Source organism: Grampus griseus, assembly GCF_964374135.1.
Source record: "Grampus griseus genome assembly, chromosome: 8".
Lineage (NCBI taxonomy): Eukaryota > Metazoa > Chordata > Mammalia > Artiodactyla > Delphinidae > Grampus > Grampus griseus.
In genome coordinates this window covers 107,155,701-107,179,019 of record NC_139002.1, presented here as the reverse complement: position 1 = coordinate 107,179,019, position 23,319 = coordinate 107,155,701, and the positions used below count along the sequence as shown (strand labels likewise).

The following is a 23,319-nucleotide window of genomic DNA, read 5'->3' as shown; positions in this document are numbered from 1 at the left end:
GCACGTATACACGGTGCTGTTTGGAGACAAGGCTGCTCCAGAGAGCATCAATCAGCTACGGAACGTGAACAACTCTTCACTTCAGTACTTCAGCGCAGACCTGCAAACACGAAGACATCCCAGGAACGCTGGGCAGAAATAATCCAGTGCGTCTTCAAACCTGACCAAGATTCTGAAGATACATCTTCAGAGACCTGGCCGGCAGCATCGGCACTGGGCTTTGTGGCTGGGAAGCAGGAAGGCCGGGGCAGCCACGTGGACAACGTCTCCTCTCCCTGTCCTGGCAGCAAGCTCTTTCCCTTCCTGAGTTTCTGAGATTTCTTTCAGATGTGCCCATGTTAATTACACTGACGAGCTGATTCCTCTGGTAAATAACCAGCTGACTGTCAGATCATCTAATGTCTAACATCAGGGAGAGGTTTCCATCTAATTACTAAGATCCTGTAGGAGAAACACTCTTCCCGCTACAGGTGAGAGAAAGCCTGACTCAGACTAGCCTAGGCTGAGAGGCAGTTACTACTCGTGAGGGTCAAAGGCAGGGCTGGCTCTAAGGTCGTCTGAATTCAGGGCCCTGGATTTTTCTTTGATCACACTGTCCCCCTCTGCACTGCAGTCTGAGTCAGTTTCATGAAGAAAATGCCTGTCCCTAAATGTCCTTGATTATGTCCAGCCCAAAGTTCATCGTCCTGACATGTTTCTCACTGACTGGAGTTCCAGTTGTTTCTTGGCCAGGCCCTCCTGCTCTTGTTTCATTTTTGTCTCTTCTTGTCCTATGATTTCTAGTTGCTCTTCATGGATGTTAGCTCAGGCCTGAAGCACCAGAAGCACACTTCTCTGACGGTTTTGCCAGGCCCCATCCGCGAGCCTCACGTGGAGTCAAGGCACGGCTGCATAAGGCGCGGGCTCTGGGAGGGTCTCTCAGCGTGAGATCTTCGTGTTGTGGGATCTGGGTTCCAGCTCCCCTCGAGCAGGAGGTGATGTTGTTGGTGCCGACCTCCCCCCCACCCAGCCTGGGTCCTGTGGTTGCCCCTCTGAGCCTCCCAAGGCCTCAGGCCAGAACTACGTTTCCATGGTGACCGAGGGCCCCTGCTGCCCGCTTCCATTACAGACAGTGCAGATCCTCTTAGAGAACCAACCACCAGAGCCATGCCTTCCAGGTATTGCTTTCTACCCTCCCCGGGCCCACAACTTCCTACAAAGCCCCCATGTGTAGAGGGCAGTTGGCCTCTATACACCGAGGCCAACCCCAGCTTCAGAAAGTGAGTCTGAATCTAGTTCTAATTCGCCTCAACGCTTTGGATCCTATCACCGTAACCCACGGGAGCCACGTCTCCTGTGCCACCACCGGCTCAGGGCCTGGAGCACCGCAGGCCGGGGCATCAAGCCAGCTCAAGCTCCCCACACTGGGTACCCCGCTTCTATCCTTAAGGGTATTTTCTTCTTTTGGGGGCCTGGCCATATTTTCTGGTTTATGTTTCTCTGTTTAGATTTATCTTTCCACTGCTGGGTCTGGAGAAGACACATGTCAAAGCATGAGTTTATGCTGCCATCCTAACTGGAAGTCACAATGCATCCGAGAAACGGCTGAACGCCAGGAGGTGAGCCTGGCCGCTCCCCGGGCGCTACGACAGCACAGACAGGCAAGCGAGCAACGACCCCCGTGCTCTGCATGAGAGTCACCCAGGCCACCGTGGGAGCAGAGCGGAAGCCATCTCTGATGGGAGGTTTGCTGCCGGGATGGCCCCTGCACTGAATGGCAAGCAGGACCCAGCTGTCCAGCTGGCAAGAGCCTCGTCACGAAAGTACAGTGCTGAAGTTGGAGAAGGGCATCCGCAGGCAGGAGTAAGGTGAGGCTGGAGGTGGGCAGAGGCTAGACTAAGGTCCCGCGGACCCCGTAAGGAGTCTGTGCTTCATCCTGAAGGCTCTGGGAGCTGTCTTATTTACAGACTTTGGGGGCCCTGAACAGGGAAGGGGCCAAACTGTTCAAAGTTCCAGGCAGTGCCTGACACAAAGGATGTGCTGCTCAAAATGGGTTTGCTGGGTAAACAAAAGTCCCTGGGAGCAGGGCCGAAGCTGGGCTGGAGGAGGTTAAGAGTGAGAAGCCAGCTGAGGCCACAGCAAGAACCCTGGGGAGAAGTGAGGGTCTGACCCGAGACCAAGACTAGAGAGACGCAGAACATAGAAGAATTCTCAGGGCGAAATGCAAGGATCCCATGTGCCCCTGCTGTGGCCATCATCAGCCTTCAAAGGGTCCTCTGGATGCTGTGCTCAGAAGAGCCTGTAAGAGGGTGAGGCCAGATGTGGGGAGGCAGCCTGGCATCGGGAAAGTGCAGGAGAGGCCAGGCGAGTGAGCACACCGCGGGGGGTGGGGGGGCAGGGCGCGCTGGAGAGTAGAGCCAGCAGGATTTGCCGACAGATCCAACAAATCTGAGAGAAATAAGGGTCCAGGACGATTCCAAGGATTCTGGCAGGAGCGAGGGAAGGATGGAGGCCCCATTCTCTGAGAAGGGAATGTCTACGGGAAGAGCAGGCTTTGAAGGGAGGTCTAAAAGTCCAGTTTCGGACAAGCTTAATTGGAGAGGTTCTAAGGCATTCAAGTGGAGCTGCACCTCCCGGTCTGGACTTCTCGGGGATGCTGGCCGAGGTGGGAGAGTGATCTCATGGCACTGAGCATGGGCGATAAAAGATGAGGCTTGAGCCCTGTGAGAAGCCAACGCTGGACGGCTTGGAAACGAGAGGCGTCAGCAAGGGCGGCCGCGGGGGGCCAGGAGGGAAGAGGAACACCTCGGAGTCCAGTGCTCCAGAAGCAATGGTCACCAGGGTCAACAGCTGCTGGGAGTCATCTGACTGGCCCCTGGTGGGCGGGTCTGCTGAAATGGAGGCCAGCGGTGACCATGACCATAGCAGGTCGGGAGCCCTGGCAGGGCCGAAAGCCTGGGTGGACAGACGGCAACAGAGGATGGGAGGAGGACGGCAGTGGGCACACTCTCATTCTTTTGAGGGACTTTGAGTTAAGAGGAGAAGAGAAATAGGGCAGTGGTTAAAGGAGACACAGGGTCAAGAGAGCCCTGCTGCAGGAGGGGACAGGGGCTCGCACGCTGACAGTCAGAGTCCAGGGGAGAGGTGGGAGCCAATGGCCACTACCCGAGCAGCCAAGAGCAGGTCAGTCAGCTGGGTCCGTGCAGAGGGTGCCTTTCCCGGGGGCGCCCAGTTCACCCACAGTCAAGAGAAAGGCACTCAAATACGTAGGCACAGATCCAGACACACAGGGAGATGTGCGGTGGGAATTTCTGGAAGTCCTCTTCTAATTTCTTCCAATCTCCCTGAGAAAACAGATGCCTTTGCACTGAGTGGAAGGGTGCACGCGGTGCACTGGGGAGGGGAGGAGGGGCGGGCACCAAGTAGCCACTGAGCAGAGAGGGGGTCGGACACCAGTGCCACGACCGCGGGCATTCGGGTCCACTGCAGGCTGCCAGCGACACCCACGGACAGGGAACGGACTTAACGGGAGCGGGTTTCCGAGTATGGTGAGGTAGGGTGTGCGGTTGTGCGTGTGTGTGTGTGTGTGCTGAGGTAGGGTGTGTGTGTGTGTGTGTGTGTGTGTGTGCTGAGGTAGGGTGTGTGTGTGCTGAGGTAGGGTGTGTGTGTGTGTGTGTGTGTGTGTGCTGAGGTAGGGTGTGTGTGTGCTGAGGTAGGGTGTGTGTGTGTGTGTGTGTGTGTGTGCGTGCTGAGGTAGGGTGTGTGTGTGTGTGTGTGTGTGCGTGTGTGTGCTGAGGTAGGGTGTGTGTGTGCTGAGGTAGGGGATGTGTGTGCTGAGGTAGGGGGTGTGTGTGTGTGTGATGATGATGGACCACGGAATTTCCGTGGGTAAAGAAGGGAGACATGGGAAGGGCAAAGGACCACAACAAGGTGGTAGGGTCGCAGCCTGTAGGCCCCAGGAGGGTTGAATTTCGGGGTTTTATTTTCCAAAGTCCTACCATCTATCATGAATACATTTCACTGCCTTTACGTGAAATATGGAGTCAAAGCATAACAAGTGCACACTGCAAGTTTGTGGGCTGGCGGGGGCGGGAGGAGCTTGAAGACGCCTGTACACGCCGGCTACGCGCAACTAGCGATTCACACATTCACCCCCCTTGGAGCTAGAAGGGACCGCCATCTAGCCCCACTTCCACACGCAAGCCTTTTTCCATAGTCACTTTTCCTTTAACTCTTTCATCACCAGAAGCAAGCCTATGTCTTTTACATACAACGTTTCCTCAAGTTTTTCCTAATAGCTCCAAACTGTCTTCATTCACCTATTAAGAGAATATTTAATTCCCAACATTTTGGCTAAATATAAGTGTTTCTTACAATAAATTCAACAGTTAAAACCATTCTATGATATACTGCTTTGAATATGGTAGAAAAAGAATTTACAGAACTTCACAATTATTTTTACTCCTTAAAGAAAAGCCTTTCTCTTTGCTCAAAAGAATTCAACCGAAAAAGTATCAAAGCAAATTTAAACTTAGGAGTTTAGATAAACATTAGACAGGAAATTCCAAAGTTTAAGATTCCAAAAGCATGTTCATATGCACACTGTGTTTGTGTTATCATTGCAGAAAAAAATTGTGGAGCCTGAATAAATCCCAAATACGTGCAATAAACGATCTACTCTATCACCATGACAGGAACCTAACTGTCAGCATCTAAATTTTTTTCTCTTTAGAAAAAAATGTCTGTTTAAAAAGTACTGTAAGCCAGTTAAAAGTGACATTCTATTTACTGTAATTAAAGTTTGAAGTATTCTTTGAAACTGAACAGATACAACAATCACTGGAGTATTTTCCGTTTAAAGTATAAGTCTGCACAATACAGATTTGTATTTCCATTTGACATTTTCTAGGACTGAGACGAGGGAAAATAACATTCAACCACTAAAATCAATTTAAGAACTTGATTTCACATAATGCGTGAAAATGCCGATAATTATCATTTCTGGATCTAGATAACTGGATCAGATTACATGAACCAGACATGACTGATCAACGTCCATGATCAAGAGACTTTCCCGGTGGCGCAGTGGTTAAGAATCCGCCTGCCAATGGACATGGGTTCAAGCCCTGCTCCAGGAAGATCCCACATGCCACAGAGTAACTAAGCCCACGTGCCACCTACTGAGTCTGTGCTCTAGAGCCCTCGAGCCATAACTACTGAGCCCGTGCGCCACAACTACTGAGCCTGCATTCCAGAGCCCGCAAGCCACACCTACTGAGCCCACGTGCCTAAAGCCAGTGCTCCACAACAAGAGAAGCCACCACGATGAGAAGCTCACGCACTGCAATGAAGAGTAGCCCCCGCTCGCCGCAACTAGAGAAAGCCCGCGTGCAGCACCAAGACTCAACACAGCCAAAAATAAGTAAATAAAAATAAATCAATTTATTAAAAAAAAAAAAAGTAAGTCCTATGGATCAGATGCAACATTTGGTTCTAGAAGCGATGACCATTCTCTCTTCCCAGACACCAAGGGAAGTGGAAGCAGCAGGGTCTGGCCACTTCCTACCCTCACGTGGTCCCGACACCCTTCCCGTGTTCTTTACCTGACCATCCGTGTTACGGTTCTACATCTTCTATTCTCTATAATCTCCACCAATAGCTCTGTTTTATTTTTAAATTACGTTTCACTATTTTTGCTAACCTGCTGAAACAAGACTAAAGCTTCGCTGGAGGCAAAAAGTATATGTCCTCTTACTGTAGGGACACGGAGTATAATAAAGAATGGAAATGGGGTCTAATTTTTAGCAAACTAAAATGAACACCTGAAAAACTGACTTGCAGAACTGACTTAGTTTATCTCCTGACGGAAGCTATTGATATTTGCCACAGTCTTAGGTTTAAAAGCATGTCAGATTTTGAACTGAAAGAAAATTAGAAGTTTATACATTAAAATGAATCAGCAAATCATATTTGAAACTCTAATGTGTTGATTAAAATATGCTTGGAAAGGTTATGTATAACTATCTACTTATTCTGCGCCCTAATGATGGGAGAAGAAGGACAGAGGGACACTTGGAAAAAAGACAAACTTTACACCTGTGCAAAATCTGAGTCATGAGCTCACTAGACATATTTAAAGCCGTGAATGCAATAGCACTGGATTTTCAATTACTGATTATTGCAAGCAACAGAGCAAAATGCATAAGCAGTTCAAAAGTCCCAATATATCTGATTTATTTTTTCTCGTTTCTAAGAATAGATACTGACAAAATTTATGCTCATACTTAGCATTTGGCAATTACGCAATTGAGACTGTATACTCTGAACCTAACAAACATGGTGCAGAGCACTACTGCAATGCGATCTCAATTGGGTTAAAAGCAAACACAAACTTGTATTTCTTTTCTCTCTCTTTTTTTTTTTTGCGGTACGCGGGCCTCTCACTGTTGCGGCCTCTCCCGTTGCGGAGCACAGGCTCCGGACGCTCAGGCGCAGCGGCCATGGCTCACGGGCCCATCCACTCCGCGGCATGTGGGATCTTCCCGGACCGGGGCAGGAACCCGTGTCCCCTGCATCAGCAGGCAGACTCTCAACCACTGCGCCACCAGGGAAGCCCAAACTTGTATTTCTTATTTAAAATATAGATGGACACCCACCAAACTGCTAATGCAGATTATCCACTATGGATGCGAAAGTGGGCCGGAAATGAGTCTTTCTTTTTAACTTATATTCCTGTTTAATTTCAATTAAGTATGTACTCGTTTTGTTTTTTTTTAAAAAAAAAAAAAAAGACCAGGGACTTCCCTGACAGTCCAGTGGTTAGGACTCAGTGCTTTCACTGCCGGGACCCGGGTTCAATCCCTGGTCAGGGAACTAAGATCCCACAAGCCGTGCGGTGCAGCCAAAATAATAATAATAATAAATTTTAAAATTAAAACAAAAAGAATGAAATCATTAGCCCAACTTATTTAAAAAAAAAAGGCCAATCTTCACTTCCTTCTTCCTTTCTAAACAAGGTTAAAACTACAGGGCACGAGCAAATACAGGCCGCCTACGTGGACGTAAGCTGTCTAGATAATTTCCCCCGAAGTCGCCGTATCTCAATCTCTAATTCTTTCTCCTGCTCTCCCACTCATCACTGCAAGGTGGCCTCAGCCTCCAGCCTCACTGAATGAGCTCTGGCTGACACACCAGCACCACCCCTGTCTCCCACTGAACCCAGTCCAGCTTCAGTGCTCACCTACCCCATCCTATGGGGGAGCTTCTGAACCCTCCCCTTCCCTCTTTCTTCCCCCTTGTCCTGGTCCCTAGTTCTCTGCTCATCTCATAACGGCTGGTGCTCCGGGGGCTCTGTCTGAGGTCCCCTGTTCACCCTACACACCATGCCTGTCTGACCTGTGTCAGGCTTCACCCCCCCGTGCTGGGCCACTGTCCAACTGCCCACCGTGCACCTCCACTCGGCTGTCTTCCAGGACCTCATCATCTTCCTCCCGGCCCCCAGAGTAGAGGAGACCACATGGCCTCCCTCCTTTTCCTCCATGTTTGCCAACTGCTGGGCCTGCTAATTCGACCTCACACTGGCATCTCCTAGACCGGCCGCTGCCGCCGCCTCCCCCGCCTGGGCTGCCGGCCTCTCTGCGGACCCATTAGGGGTCACTCCGAGCTACCCCTTTCCCCCAACCTCCGGCAGCCGCCAGTCTGCTCTTTGTCTCTAGGCACGTGCCTGTTCTGCACATTCCACACATATGGACTTGGACAATACCTGTCCTCTCGTGTCTGGATTCTGTCACTCAGTGTAACGTTTTCAAGGTTCATCCACGTTGGAGTGTGTGTCAGTGCTTCATTCATTTTTGTGCCTCAATAATAATTCCGTTATGCGGATGCAGCACGGTTTGTCTATCCATTCACTGGTTAGTGGGCATTTGGGTTGCTTGTGCTTTCTAACGATCATGAATCATGCTACTATGAACATTCCTGCACAAGTTTTTATGTGGATCTATACTTTGGTTTTTGGGCATACAGAGCAGTAGACATACTTCTTCACAATGTAAGTGAGTGAATTGTTCCATTTCTGTTTCTAAATTCCAATTTAAATATCCAGCTATCTCAGCCATCACTCCTTTCTTCTTTGGAATGTATTTTCTTTTAGGCAAAAATTGGGATTTCCTCATGGACAGTAATTATAAGTTTTGCTTCACATATTTTTATCTTTCTGCTAAAGAGCAAACCAAAATGTTTTTGGTTGTTATTAGCATTTCAGTATTTAAACACACATAGTTTCTTACAATTAGTCAAGATAATCTGAAAAATAAATGCACATGTGTATTTCAAACCACCTGAATATAAGTATGAATGCATATTTCATATGTTTTAGAAACAAGTGTATAATGTCAGTGAAATATCACAGGCGAAAACATTCTAATTAAATTTAAAAAACTGAGCCTGGGGGTTGAGGGAGAATCAAACCAATGAAGTAAAAAACTCAAGGCAGAAATCCTTCACTCAAATAGGAATGAGCGCCTCCTGAGTTCTGAGACGCCGGGAAGTAACAAAATGAGAGCACAATATGAAGTAAGCTGACGTCCAGTCTGTATTCAGATAATGTTTCAAATTTCCCAATAAAGCCGGTTACGTGGTTTTTAGCACTACTCATGCTTACTGGAGTATAAAGCAGTTTTCATCTTCAAATATTTCATTTCATAGATCTATGCGTGTCCCAAGACATTACTGAATCATAAAGAAACTGTCTTCAGAGTATGAGACCAGAAACTGCCTGTCTGACCTTGACTGTCTAAACCACCATTAGCAACAGCGTAAAGTCCATATTTCCACAGAGATGTTTCTTTTCAGCTGTAACAAACTTTTAAAAAACAGTAATAGCAGCAGCAATGGAAGGGGGCTTAGGACAGAGCTTTTTTAACACAAACCTTCAAAAAATATATATATTTTTGAAACAGTAATAAAGGTATACATAAGAAAAGTCTCCCTTGCAGCCCATTTTGCTCTTCCACACAATAGGTAATTAAAGTCATGGGTTTCTTGCTTATCTAGAATTGTATATATATATATGCCAATAAATACATCCATTTCCCTTTGCTTTTCTTCGCTTAAGGATATAACCTGAAGATGTTTCCATATCAGTTCATGATGTCCTCTTCCTTTTTTATAGCTGCAATGATTGCACATACCAATGAATTCAAAAGCCCTAATTTATTTTTTATTCACTTGCTGATGGACATTTGTTTGTGTTTCCAATCTTCTGCTATTACAAATAACATGGTAACAAATAATCCTGCGCATATATCATTTTGCATGTGTGCCAAATATATCTGTGGGATAATCTGAGAATTTGAGTCAAAGGATGTTGATCATTTTAAAATATACTGTTAAATTATTCCTCACTGGCCAGCAATGTGTGAAAACATGTTTCCTTATAGTCCCACCATCCTGGGTGTTATTAAACCTCGGTGTCGATTTTTCTTTTTTGGATCCATCCTCCTTCCCTCCTGCCTATCACATCAAAGTCTCCAAAACCTTTTCCTATGCTAGACACCAAATGCAAGCCCGGCACCCGGTGTGAGCAAGAGGTAACACGTTCTCTGGAGCATCCTTCGCTCCCCTGACCCTCTCACGGCTGGGGAATTATGCTGACATTTCTCTTACAAAGAAGGCTCAGCTCGTTCGTGAGGTTATTACACGTCCTCATTTTCTCACCTGACAATCTGTAACACAAACGGCACATTTTCCTTATTTCGGTTACTGTTTTTTATTTTTCTTGGATCAAATACAAGTGAGACTGGTCTGTTTTTTACTTACCCTGATACATCCTGACATCCCTATCCTTTCCTATAGAATGGCCTCTGATCATCATCTCTTACACCGAAACATCCGTTAGCAGGAACACAAACACCTGACTTGTGTCTTCTAGTGCAGTCATGCCCAAACACGTACATAACAAAATACTTCACTGTAAACTGATTTTTAAAATTCACTTTATATTACAATTAGGGTATCGTACTGATTTCTTAAAATCGTGTGTTCAGGTACATTTTAAAAGGGATATAATTTTATGATGGCACAGATTATAATTTAAAATATTGTAAAAAGGAGCTATTGTATTGCTCTAAGGTACACACCTAGAAACAGACCTGCTGGGTCAAAGGGTTATGTAATTTAATTCTCAATGTTTCTAATGTGATAAACTACAGTGTTCTAAAGAAATATTAGTTTCACTGCTTTTGGCATCTCTTTGTATATTTTATAATTTACAGGGTTTTGATGTCCTGACAAAAAGAAGATCACAACAACTATAACTAAGTCCACTGATGAGGAAGACAGCTTGCACAGGTTCAGCCTGCATGGTCACCTTCACAGTCCTGGGCAAGGTGAGGACTGCACTACTACTTTTTAAACATAAAACATTATTTGCAAAAAAAAATTTTTTTAAGCATTTATTTTGTTCAAATATCACCACAATTTCTCCACTTATAATCTTTGCCTTTTCTTTTTTTTTTTTTTTTTGCGGTACACGGGTCTCTCACCCTTATGGCCTCTCCCGTTGCGGAGCACAGGCTCCGGACGCGCAGACTCAGCGGCCATGGCTCATGGGCCCAGCCGCTCCGCGGCATGTGGGATCTTCCCGGACTGGGGCACGAACCCGTGTCCCCTGCATCGGCAGGCGGACTCTCAACCACTGCGCCACCAGGGAAGCCCAGAATCTTTGCCTTTTCTAACCTCCCCATGGCAATAAAGGGCAAATTAAAATATTATGCTATTATATAACAGTAAAAATAATCGCAAACCTATGATTATATACCTGAATATCCGAATTATTTATTTAAATATTACATATATAGCATACATGCCCAAATATAAGGCAATTTCAAGTAAAATTCAATCCCCCTGGTTTCCCATTAAGACAACTGCCAGAAGTTTTCCGGCCACTTTAACAGGCGCTTTCAGGAATGCAGATTAAACAGCCGGCTCTGACTCAGGCTCAGCCCTACACAATTATGAAAATAAATAGACAGAACTACTTACTCTAGCTGCACGCTCAGTTACTATACCTAATATGCTTATGTTCTATCTGCAGTCACATCACATGGATTCAGAACACTTCTGAGAGGTCCTTTAACCATGTTTTCTTCTCTTCGCTGGGACAACAGTGGTTCACCTGCTGGTGAGCCATTTGGGAATCATCGACGCCAACCACCATGTGGGCATCCCCGAGCACCTACGTTAAGAAAACAACATGGCGCGCTCCAGCTGCAGGACACCAGGTGGATCACTGCCCCGTCACTCCCACGGCCGAGCTCCAGATCCTGCTGCAGCCTCCTGGCAATGGTGGCACCATCAGAACATGGCACAGAGAAATGTCTGGGAGTGGTGGGAGGCTGCCATCAGGGTTTGAGGCACGCTGAACTTGAGAAGGAAGCCAATGCCATCCTGGGGGAAGGACAGCACGCCTGAGGAGCATCTCCACTCCTCTGGTGAGACGACATCATGCTGCTCTCCCCGGCTCCGCTCGGGAACTGCCGTACGGTTTACAGCTTAGCAAGTCTCCTGAAAAACCTTACGGTGGTGTGCTCCTGGTTTTTCTGATTTAGTCACAATTTTAGAATATTTTAGGCTTGTCATTAGCTCCTAGTAGCACCTCTATTTTGCAAAGAAAACCCCAAAAAGCCACAATCAACTCTTTTACATGTGATTAAGCACTCTGTGAAATTACTTCATGACCTTTATTAACTTAGAACACCCTAGATGTGTTAAATTAGGTGTAGGAGCCTTCGGACCCCACCTTCCAGGGCCCTCATAGTATCAGCAAACACAACTGCACAGAAAGGGTTATAAGACAGAACCTCCTCTGTTGCCCTGTGAGACTGCACTGTCGACAGGAAGAGAATTTTCCACCAAATTCCCAGCAGGTACTATTGAAGAGCAGCTCTCTGACACGCAACAGGGTCAGCTAACACTGCACCTGACTCTGCTCTAAAGCTACAATGTGACTCTGAAAGAACTCAAAAAACAATTATGGGGAATCATGGCCGCCTTTTAACAGACACGGGGGACCGCGACTGAAAGCTCACGGCTCAGCGCACAGAAGACCAAGGACAACCGAGCGGGCTGCTTTCCTGATACACCAGACGGAAGACAGGTATCTCGGAGTGAATCAAAGGTCTCGGTATAAAACCATAACTGAAAGTACTTTATTAGGGGCTTCCTCTTGCGGCTCCACTCTGCCTAGTCAATAGAAATACAAGTTTAAGAATGAGTAGTCTCAGAGTATCTACGGCTACGTTTATAGCATTTCCTGAAATTCTGCTGACGAGCCAAAGAAACACAAATGCTGCAGTGTTTCAGGCCACAGAGCAAAGGCTGAAAGTAATAAGTACAAATGAACTTGAAAAAGGCTTCTGATTCTCTGTCATGCAGCTTTCATAACAAGAATGACATTGCCTACTAGAAGACCACAAAGCTGATTGGTGGAAATGATACAGATAAAGGGTTGATTGTCGACAAAATGTCTCGGCTGCCTGCAGATCCGCCCCTCCGCCTGTCCAGAGTCTGCCCGTCCATCACCATCCTCCCCCAGAAGCTGTCAGACAACCAGCTCTGCTCCTGGTCACCACTTCCCCGGGGCCACACTCTCAAGGCCTTTGTCAACCGTTCTCTTCCCACCCCCGTGCTGAGGACCATCCCCACACTGTGTCAGGGCCGCACCCCCATCGCCGTCCCTCCTTCCCCACCTGCTGACCTGCCGGCCCAGCCCCACACCCTCCCGCAGGCTGAACACAGGGTCGCGCGGGCTGGGCTTGACCACCCATCTCCCGCTTAGGCTCCCCCAGGCCTCCGCCACCGCTTCACTGCACGGACCCCAGTCTACTCGGGGGAAAGACGTGCCCCCTCACTACTGAAACCCCAGCCTCCCCAAAGGGTCTAGCAACACACCAGTGATCAGGCAATAGCTTTGTACGGAAACAAATCAGTAACATACTACCTCTGACAGCAAATATTACTACTCTGTAACCTTCTTAACCTTTTGTAGGTCTGTGTATTCATGTCTTGCAAACCAGTCTGACAAGAGTCCCCTGTTACAACAGTTTTACCCTCTAATTTAACAAGAAGACACCTGAGAATGAAACAAAGGCCAGCTACAAAACCATAACTGAAGGTACTTTATTAGGGTTCCTCTGTGGCTCTAGTAAGCTTAGTAGGGTAGGAACACAGGCCTAAGGATGAGTAGCCCTGGAAAACACCAGCTGGACAACACCAGCAATTTCTGAGGTGCTATTCTAAGTACACGTAGATGTAAATATTAATGGCAATAGCGCTATTTTTGTTTGCTGCTTTATGGTTTTCAAAGTATTTTCACATATGTTATCACATTTTATTCTCAACCACCCAGTAAGGTGCTCATAATGACCTCATTTTACAAATTATAATACAGGCCCAGGCAGGTTAGTGAAGTGCAAAGGTCACTCAGTTAATAAGTGGCTTGGGACTGAGAACTCAATACAGACAATATGTTATCTTCAGGGGAAGATAACACAGTAAGTATCAACACCAAGGCCACTGTTAGTAAGCAGAGGATTGAAGACTTGAAACAGGTGGGGAGGGGGGTGGAGAGAAGGAAAGACTGGGTGGACAAGAAAAAACTCACTCAGCAGTTAGTGAAAAGGAAGGGACTGCTACAGTCAACCAATAACTTCACCACCATCACCACGTGGAAAGAAAGAGGGCAGCTACACATCCCCCAGGATATCTTTCTGTGATTTCTTTTGCCCCCCTCAAGGATGGCCTTGATATATACCCAAGCCTACTACTTCATCTGTGTTTTTCTTCAAGCTGATGACATTTTTAAGAGCTGAAGAAAAGTAAAAGGAATAAAAAGTAACACCGGCCCCAGGCATCAGACTCCATCTTCTCCTAGAGATGGGACAGACGCTGAATCCCAGTAGGAATTGGAGGTGTGAGAACAGACCTCACAGGGTTGACCTCGGCCTTGAGACACAGGTGGGGTTTTGAAAAAAGGGAGCGGGAAAGGGACTCCACAAGCAGGGAATTGTGTAGGCCAGGATGTGAGGGAAGGGGAGCAAAAAGACTGGTGTGGCTAGAACGAAGGGGTATTTACAGAGGGAAACGGTGTGGGAAGGTTGAAGAAAGCCAGATCGTGGAGTTGTGAGTGCCAAACAAAGAGTTTAGGTTTTGCCTCTGCTACCAGGGATGGGCGCTGCAGAAACCTGCGCACAGCAAAGGTTCAGGTTAACCTGGGAGCTGTAAGAAGCGTGCTGGAGGGACTGGAAAGGGGAGAGGGTGCATCACGGAGGCTCGAGGCATGGAGGGGCCAAGCAGCGATACCAGAATACAGGAGAAAATAAAAACAACATTAGGAAAGAAAAACCGAAGCAGCGCTGAGTGGTCCTGGAGGGTGAGAAGGGAAGGAAAGGCGAGGCACGGAAAGCTGGGAGGGGAGGTGGGAGGGGAGGCTGAGCAAGGAGGACGCATGGCGCAACCCTGGATGTGAGACGCAGCAGCAGAGCCTGGGTCACAGCTAAAGGATGTGACAAAGCTTGGGGCTGGGGCGTGAAAGGTGCCTCACACACTTGGGGATGAAGACACAGCCGTGGCAGCCACCTTCAAAAGGGGGATGCCGAGCCCACAGAAGCGAGCGAATCTGCACGACGACAGAAAAGGGGCAGAAGAAGGCTAGGATTTTAATGTATTTCCTAGCCACGAGCACATGACTAGGATAAAATGAAAATAATTATCCAACTATCTTTGGGTAGCAAGTGCTTCCTTTCCCTCAATTCTTTCCACGGAGGTTTTCCAAACATGGAAAAAAAAGAACCTAACACCTGCCAGTGAGCACAGGAAATACACAAAGACGAGAACACGAGCTCCCTCTACATTACTGACAATTTTTAAAGTTACTTTAAATTAGGATTATGTGTGTCAGATTGTTTTTCTGTAGTATTACTATAAAACTTCCAGTGAGAGAATCTTAAGATGAAGTTAACTGAAGCAACACCAAAGCACAGGAAACACGCATTCCAAGTCAACACCAAAGACCTTCATTTCTTCGTTGAGTGCAGTGAAGGCGTCTGAGCAGCAGGGTGGGTGCCAGCCTGGAGGTCACTTACTAAACGGGCTATAGCCTGAGCACCTGCAGGCACACCAGAGAACATCTCACTTCCTGGCAGCACCGGCCCTTTTAATAACAGTCATTAATAGTGAAAACACTATTTCAGCGGGGAAACAAAGAGGAAAGCACCGGACACTCAAGGGTTTGTACAAAGCGCGCAGAACCTATCAGCAGGAATGTGCTTTCGAGCAATCTCTTAATTCATCGTTAAACTTTTTTGGGACCAAGTATTTCTCTGGTTTGCACAAGAAAACAACCTTGGAATGTACATTCTTTCCAACTTAAACCCTTTGTTCTAACCACCCACCACTCGCCCCCCATGGACCTTTCTACGCTCAGGTCATGTTCAGGCACCCTGCTACGCAAGCCAAAAGGGCAGCGCTTCTAGTCTGTGGAACTTTCTCCTTGAAATGGAGCACAGATAACCAGGAGCAGGAATAAAACAGCAAAAGTCTCTGTGATGCCACAGGAGGCCGCCGGGAGGGGCACCCGACTTCAATCCCTATTTACTGTGTTCTTTTCTCTCTCCAGCAGGTCAGGGCGGAGGAGAGATGGACGTGGCGACTGGCCCTGAAAATCCCAGCCGGGCAGTCTTCGCTGTGTGCCACCTAAGCAAACGCCACGCTGCTTTCTGACACTGTCAACGCGCATGGTCATACTGTCGCCACGTGGCATCTATTTTAGCCACGCAGCCTCGGAGCCCCCTTCCCACGGCTGGGAAGTGGTCTGTCCTTGAGGAACGGCTTGTGACCCAGAGGAGGAGGCAGAAGCACCAGCCCCCTGCTCTCCTGGCCTCTCCCACATCTGGGGACAGCGCAGAACAGCCCCAGGCCCACCAATCACAGGCCTGGAGCCCAGACTCCGAACGGGAAGCAACAAGCGGTGCCCAGAGGTGGTCATGCATCCGAGGGTCCGGGCGATGGTGTGGGCAGTGCAGGTGCAGTTTCCGGACAAGCAGCTTCACCAGAGCCTCGCACAGCAGGACAGGGCTCGTGGCCTCCAGGCCCGGCGCCCCCACCTTCCCCGAGACGCTGGGAGCTACTCAGAGTGTGCACAGCCATTTATTTTTCTGCATGGATCACCCAGGCAGTCTGCAACTAAGCCCCCCGCGTTGTTTTCCTCAACGCGGAACTTCACGCATTTTCCTCAGTGAGAAGCATGAATGAGCGTGAGAAACGCCACTGCCTTTCTGACGTCACCCCACCCCGCGGGCACGCTGGATGGGGGCAGAGACTGTTACTCTGTGCATCTTACAGCTGACTTGTTTGAACTTCCTTTTTTTCACTTGCCTCCTTTTTTCCCCTAGTAACTTTGGGAACCCAGAAGGAAGGGACCCCTCATCATCGCCGCACTCCCTGACGCTGCTCAGCGGAACACCGGCTAACGCCTCCCGCTCTGCTCGGAGCCCAGGCACTCTTGGGAGGGCTTCTTGGACACGCTCAGGGTGGCGTCACCGCAGCCTGTGAAGCAGCTCTCAGCGCAGGCGGCAAAGTGAGGGCCCAGCCCCAGAGCCCATGCTCTTAGTTAAGCACGGCCTCCAACTCACACAGTAAGAAAAAGCGGCTCCCTCCACACAGGCAAAAACAAACGCGGTGAAGAAAGTCCTTGCAATTTCCCTCCCATCATCTGATTCCTTGCCCTTCTCACAAAACCTCCATTCTTACACTCGCGGTAGGAATCACATCCCATCCAAATGCACCAGGATGTTTCTCGTTGAGTGGCTAAACGACGCGGCCTCGGCCCGGGGAGAGAGACGTCCGGAGGGGCAGAGCGTCTGCTCAGGACCAGCTGTGCCCCCAGCATCACTCCTCACTCTTCGGCCCCAGCTGCGGTGAAAACCACAGCCAAACGTCGACTTTCCTTCCCACGTACAGTAAAGGGCTGTGCAGGAGCTACAGAACACTGACAGTCACAGTGCCCAAAGGGACATGGAGACCATCTAGCTCCCAGGGCTTCCCAACCGTCCTCCCCGGACCCCCGTGTGGCCGCAGGTTCTCGGCACATGAGGCTCTAGGTGGCACTGCGCTCCCTGGGGAGCCAGCCCCTCGGAGACCCTCCAGAGACAGGCTCCTTTCCATAAGGCTTTGAACCACAGGGTCGAGTCCCTTTGCCCCTCCCCATTCTATAGAGATGCGACCAGAGGCTCCAAGAGGTGACCCGGTGACAGAACCAGATCAGAAGCTGTCTCAGGGCTCTGCCGTGCTGCCACCCAGCTACCTGCATCACAGACAGTGACAGAAGACGGGCCTTGCACACCCTGACATGCAAACTGCCGGCTGATCTGTTGCGTTCCAAAGCCACAGCTCTTTCCTTCCTCACTGTTGCAGTGATCCACCCAGACGTGGCGCAGTTCGGTGCATGTGAATCTCACCAGGGGCCGAGAGTTGGCTGAGGGACACGCGCGCTCCGGAGCCGCCGTCCACAGCGCACGTAGACCCCTGGGCACACACTGCGGGCAAGAGCTTCTGGGGAAGGTGATGAGGAACAAAAGAGAAACTCTAAACGTCCTGGATTCGTCAAGTGAAAGAGCCACAAGAATAGTCAGAAACAGAATTAGACAAGACATCTGAGAGCGGAGGACTTTAAAGATTCTGGGCACTAGAGGAACCAACTGACAGTGTCAGGAAACCATCGTATTCGCCCCACGAGGCTCCGCAGGGCGGCAGGTGCCGTGGGGACCACTGGAGGGCTCCTGTTCTGGGCGCTGCCTGCCGCCCACAGGCAGAGCCGACGGGGACAGAGACCCTTTGCTGAAGAAGCAAACCCTGGCACTCACAGGACCACCCCCACGGGCATTGGGGGCATCCTGCCGGCCCCATCTCCTCCTGCAGGGAGGAGCCCTGGAGTGAGACTGCCTGGGTGCAAACACTGACCACCACCTGTGATCTATGGGGCTCTGGGGAGCTCCCCAACCTCAGTTTCTTCATCTATAAAATGGGGTACATAATAGCATCCTGCTTTCTAGTACTGTTTAAAGTATACTCTATAGGCGACTTCCCTGGTGGCGCAGTGGTTAAGAATCCGCCTGCCAATGCAGGGGACACAGGTTCAAGCCCTGGTCCGGGAAGATCCCACATGCCGCAGAGCAACTAAGCCCATGCGCCACAACTACTGAGCCTGCGTTCTAGAGCCTGCGAGCCACAACTAGGGAGCCCACGTGCCGCAACTACTGAAGCCTGTGCGCCTAGAGCCCGTGCTCTGCAACAAGAAAAGTCACCGCAGTGAGAAGCCCGTGCACTGCGATGAAGAGTAGCCCCTGCTCGCCGCAACTAGAGAAAGTCCACGTGCAGCAATGAAGACCCAACACAGCCAAAAATAAATAAAGTATACTCTATAGTATCATTATGAGGCCTCAGTGAGATAATTCACATAAAGAGGCTTAGAGGCTATCATATATCACTTATATGCGGAATCTAAAAAAAAATGATACAGGAATCTCTTGGCGGTCCAGTGGTGAGGACTCCGTGCTTCCACTGCAGGGGGCATAGGTTCGATCCCTGGTCGGGGATCTAAGATCCCACAGGCTGCTCGGCGCAGCCCAAAAAAGAAACAAATGAACTTATATGCAAAACAGAAATAGACCCACAGACATAGAAAACAAACTTATGGTTACCAAAGGGCAAGATGGGAGAGGGATAAATTAGGAGTTTGGGATTAACATATACACGCTAGTATATATAAAATAGATAACCAACAAGGACCTACAGTATAGCACAGGGAACTATACTAAATATTTTGTAATAACCTACATGGGAAAAGAATCTGAAAAAGAATACATATATATATATATATATGTAAAACTGAATCATTTTGCTGTACATCTGCAACTAACACAACATTGTAAACCAACTATACTTCACTTAAAAAAAAAAAAAGGCTTAGAGGCAAAACATGTTGGCTATTACCTCATTTAATCCCCCTAAACATCCATCCACACAGCCCCTGGCCAGTGCCTAACACACGGCCAACACTAAGTATAATACTTGCTAAATAAAAACAAACAGTTACTGTTCCTCACTGACTGATGACAACGCTGAAGACTCACCTCTGAGGAAACTGACAAAAGTAACGAGGGAAGGAAGGCTGGCCCACAAGTCCGCCGACTCTGCCTGAACAGGCTGCTTTCCTCGAAAATGCACCCACCTTGACCTGGGGTCCATGGTGGGGCAGGCGTGGGATGGAATCTACCCAGAGAGACAGGCCCGCGAGTGAGAGATGCGGGGCACTCCCGCAGGCCTGCTTTAAGCTCTTCGTTTAAGTCAGCGTCGGCTTGAGGAGGGAGCTGCGCTACTGTTTTATAAAATGCCCTCGCACAGCGCAGGGGCGAAACGCCAGTGTGCTGACAGTCCCCCGTCAGCATGTGTCTGCGGTGGAGGGAAAGGAGCTGAGCCACAAAGCAGCAAAGTGCTACACACAACCTCTTTAACCCTTGGCCTCAACTGGATTTCACACTTGGTCACAAATAAAGTCCTTTAGATTTTAATTTGCATGAAAACAAATACCGCATCAGACTATTCAAATTAATACTCAGACTATTTGAAATACTCTTCCCCTGCCACATCTGTTTCTGTCTTGGGGTACAGAGGATGCCTGACCTTACCTGGCATTCACGTTCTCCCATGAAAGACTGTCAAGGTGGGGAGAACAGCGGGCCCTAGCTTCTAACAGCACCTTCCGATTTCAAGAGAGATCAACGGCTCAGAAATATCGACTAGTCTCAAGTAGAGCTTAAACGTTTACCCCGACATGCCACATGTGAAACCAATGGTTGTGTTACTGCTGACAAGGGCTTAAAATTACACAGGCAGAAGGGATAATTAGCCTATTTGCAAAGCAGAAAAACTTGGAAATGCAGGATATGCTTTAAGCTCCCAAATTTATTTTCAGAGCAAAATGAAATTTCCCCCTCAGAATAACATTGAGACTCTGCAAGCCAAGCGTAAGAACTCTCTGGGTGGACCTTCCCTGCCAAGGACCTGCTATCCAAGCCTGCAGAACTGGGCCAAGAGCTCACTTCCAGCTACAGGGAAAACCTACGAAGTGGAAACATTTTGTCACTTCTCTAATTAGCATTAGCAAGCAACAAACCTTCAGCTGTGCTTCATTTCTGAGAGTGAAAGGGAACACTTGCTAACTGCTCAGGATAACAGGCAAAACCCAGGACCATCTCAGGCAAACTAGGAGACATGGTCACCCACCTGTGAGGGTTGGGTGGGACAGAGACAGGAGAAGCAAGATTTCTGAGAATGCCTTTTCCTATAGTTCCGATTTTTGAACCATGTAAATGCTTTATGTATTCGAAAAAAATTAACTCCAAAAGAAGAATGCAAACCCTAAAATTAAGAATAAAAAGAGGGCTTCCCTGGTGGCGCAGTGGTTAAGAATCCGCTTGCCAATGCAGGGGATGCGGGTTCAAGCCCTAGTCCGGGAAGATCCCACATGCCGCAGAGCAACTAAGCCCGTTGCGCCACAACTACTAAGTCCACATGCCACAACTACTGGAGCCCGCGTGCCTAGATCCCGTGCTCCGCAACAAGAGAAGCCACCGCAATGAGAAGCCCGCGCACCACAACGAAGAGGAGCCCCCGCTCCCGCAACTAGAGAAAGCCCGCACGCAGCAACAAAGACCCAACGCAGCCAAAATAAATAAATAAAATAAATTTATTAAAAAAAATAAACAGAAACAAATGAACTGTATATCAAATTTTATTTGTGCAGCTGTTAGTTCACATTTGCTTTAAAACCCATTATTCTAACTATATATTATTTAGATACATTTATTTATTCTAAGACCCCAAAGAATTGCAAAGAAATTATAAAACTTCATACAGTAGGATGATTATAGTAATATGGTATTAAAATGTTGAAAATATTTCATGTATATCATAGGATAAAGAAAATAATGCTAACATCATTAGAAAGCAAAACAGTGTAAGACAAGAATTATAAATAGAAAATAAACTAAGGAGAAAGACTTCATTTTAATTTGTTAAGGAAATACCAATATGAAATCCACGGTTTTTAAAAAATGAATATTTTTGTCTAGCTCTGTTCCCTAGGAGGACCTAAAAGATGCTAACCCCTGTGACATGAGCACACCTGGCCTCCAGATACTGATTTCTAAATACTTCCCCACGAAAAGGAACCAGGGCTCCTCAGAGGAATGATTTCAGATCTGAGGCAGGAAAAACACAAAGTGGGCCTGGGACAAATTTTTGTTCCAGAAAACAAGGAAACATTCAAAGCCTAACAGGGCCTTGGCAAAGGCCACAGGAGCCAATCCAAGGGGGACAATATAAGCATCTAAGGAATAATGATAACTGACTATAATACACCGAATAAATACCAATCCAGTGTCCACAGTGACTGAGAGAGAAAGAGAATAAAAAGGGATGCTCTTGAAAGAGGAGCATCAATTAATAAACAAAGGAGGACCGAGAGTCGGAGAAGTCATCACTCAACTTCCAATGAAAGAAGTGATTTGGCAGGAACGCCAAATGGATGCTAAGGTCCTAGGAAGTCCCCTAGTGACCAGGAAGGTCCCTGGGGAGCAGGAGGAAGTGCAGAGAGAGAGACGAAGAGGAGTCAGAAACCACCGCCTCAGCCCAGTGAGCCCACCTCCCACCACAAGAACGGGACCACCAGAAATCGTTCCCTCTCAAAGTGAGGGCAAAAATGGGGGAAATGAGGTAAGGCTGGGAGGTAAAGTGGGAGACGTTAAACCCCTGTGGGACGCGGACTACACATCATCTATACTTTAAAATGGTTTCTAACTGGTGTATTGCTCTTATAATTTTCTAACCAGTAAAAAATGTAAATCGTATTTAAAGCTGTTATGGTGAATATCATTATGCGTAAGTTTCCTCCAGATAAGAACCATTTCCTTGGGCTTCCCTGGTGGTGCAGTGGATAAGAGTCTGCCTGCCAATGCAGGGGACACAGGTTTGATCCCTGGCCAGGAAGATCCCACATGCCGCGGAGCAACTAAGGCCGTGCGCCACAACTACTGAGCCTGCGCTCTAGAGCCTGCGAGCCACAACTACCGAAGCCCACTAACCTAGAGCCCGTGCTCCACAACAAGAGAAGCCACTGCAATGAGAAGCCCGTGCACCGCAACAAAGAGTAGCCCCAGCTCGCCGCAGCTAGAGAAAGCTCACGCACAGCAATGAAGACCCAATGCAGACAAAAAATAAATAAAAAATAAATTAATTTAATTTAATTTAAAAGAGAAAAGAGCTAAGCCACTGGCCTAACAGCAGGCAGTTACTTTGTAGACAGAAGTAAAATGCAGACCTGTCTAGCTGCAAAATCCATGCTAAAAAATAAATAAATAAATGGAAGAGTAATCTGGAAAAGAAAGAAGAACAGGAGTTTTTTGAGGCTCTTTCTACACAGGGCCAAACTGGCTCTCCAAAAGAGTTAGCTACCAAAGTACTCAGCAGGAGCTAGCGCCAAGAGCTAGCAAGCAGAAGACAGGGTAAGAAGGGCCTTCCTCTCTGACAGAACAGCATATTTACAAAGAAACTGCAGGAAAACAGAACATCTCCTGTGAGGAATGACCTACAACCCAGTATGGCTGGTGCGGGACAGAGAGGTCGCTGGGGCCAACCCCTCCTTGAATCAACCTGGTGGAAGAAGAGGGTCCAGACCTCGCCAGCGGACCTCAGAGGTGGCGTCCGAGAGACAGGAAAGGTGCCTCCTACAGGGCCTGGAGACTGGGAGGGTGAGACGAGTGGTCTCTTGCTTTCTGACCACCTGACTCGGCAGAAAACTGTACCATCTCAGGAGGAGGGACAGACGTGGGGAAGAGCTGGTTTGGGCCCATGCTGAATTCAAGAGGCCCAAAGTCCACCCAAATGGAGGTGTGCCAGGCGAGGATGTGTGTGTGAGCTCAAGCAGTAGAGCGGGGAGGACAGAGGGTCGTGGAAACGTGAGGAAAGCCGCCGGGCCGAGTCCTCCTGTGCAGACACCCAGCACCGGCCGCTGCTTCTGCTGCGGTTCTGTCCACGCGTCAAACTTGGTCAAACTGAACTACACAGAGTCTTTCATTCTATTTCTCTTTGCACAAATAAAGAGATCTTGGGCCACGTGACCCTTCCTACATACTGAGTATTCAGCACCTAGAACAGTGTCTGACACAGAACAGGCGCTCAGTGAATATCAGTGTATACATCATACACATAAGCAGTACGTACACT

At 48.2% G+C, this 23,319-nt stretch overlaps 1 protein-coding gene across 1 annotated transcript in view; it reads right to left on the bottom strand.

Moving 5' to 3' along the window:
- The window catches only part of PPFIA1 (PTPRF interacting protein alpha 1), an 86,460-nt gene that overhangs the window by 51,069 nt on the left and 12,072 nt on the right, over nt 1-23,319 (bottom strand). The gene's annotated exons all lie outside the window — the stretch shown is intronic.